The 1,142-nt window shown below is 43.0% G+C and overlaps 1 non-coding gene across 1 annotated transcript; it reads right to left on the bottom strand.

The window, feature by feature from the left end:
- Positions 1-238: 238 nt before the first annotated feature.
- trnas-gcu lies at positions 239-312 on the bottom strand. Its single transcript has one exon. It is a non-coding gene; the product is annotated as a tRNA-Ser (tRNA).
- Between the last annotated feature and the right edge of the window lie 830 nt (positions 313-1,142).

The following is a 1,142-nucleotide window of genomic DNA, read 5'->3' on the forward strand; positions in this document are numbered from 1 at the left end:
TTAATGTCTTCCGGCAAGTAATTTCTCTTTAAATTCCGAATGCTTCCGGAACATAGGAGGAAGGAAGTCGTTGAATGCCAAGACGAAGTAAGAGATGTTCCAATTTGTCAATGAACCAAGTGAGGAGGGTTTTGGAATACTTTGAAAATAAAGACAACGGAGCCGATCAAGTTTTTCTTGAATTAATTCACGTGCTAGGAAGCAATTGAAGAATAATATATTTATTCCAGAAAAGGACCGTTCCTGGGTGTGTTTGAACCACCAACCTTTCGGTTAGCAGCCGAACGCGCTGACCATTTGCGCCACAGTAACTTCTGTCCACAACCTTTTCAAGCATCAGTCAGCTTTCTCGCAATATTTATTTGCAAAGCATTCCAGCACAGCTTGAATAAAATAACTGGTAGCTATCTGCGAATACGTAACTCTTATATTTCTACCTATATTTCAAGTTATTCTTCAAAAACCGTTGTTCCTAAATTAGTTGCTGATTTGATCCATATCAAATTTCAAGGCCATTTGTACTTCATTTAAATGTATGTTGTGGGAGAACATGAAGGCTGATGAGCAAACAATCCCACGTCACACTGTGGTCAGTGTTTCCATCTATTTGCATTCAGATTTTACCTTTGAATATCTAACTTACAGTAGTTGTCGTTTCTTATTAACCAGGGATTGCCTGTGACAGCAATTATATCAATCAAAAGCTGCACTTTGCTTTCAAAAATTGCCAATAGAAGTCTCTGTCGTTCAATGGAAAAGAAGGTAAACTCGATGGTGGAACGCAAGCTCGGTGGGCCTTGGTATTCTGTCGCCCAGAAAATGTTATGCTCTCATGTTTTAGACCTTTCTATTTTACCATGTATTCAATGTGGGTTTCAGGCTTCCATTTTCTCCTGCTCCAGCTCACAACAACAACAACAACAACAACAACTTGGATATATCAAGCGCCCTCCACGCCGGACGGCGTCTCAGAGCGCTTCACCGTAATGGATCACGGGACCGAGCCAGGGGGAGGGGAGGGAATGTGACCAAAGTCGCGGTCGAATACAACGGTCTTGAGCAGAGACCTGAAAATGGGAAGGGCGGGAGCGAGGGAAAGGGAGTGAGGAAGGCAGTTCCGGAGCATCTGGGAGCAGTGGCTG

This window comes from Callorhinchus milii, unplaced genomic scaffold (assembly GCF_018977255.1).
Source record: "Callorhinchus milii isolate IMCB2004 unplaced genomic scaffold, IMCB_Cmil_1.0 Scaffold211, whole genome shotgun sequence".
NCBI lineage: Eukaryota > Metazoa > Chordata > Chondrichthyes > Chimaeriformes > Callorhinchidae > Callorhinchus > Callorhinchus milii.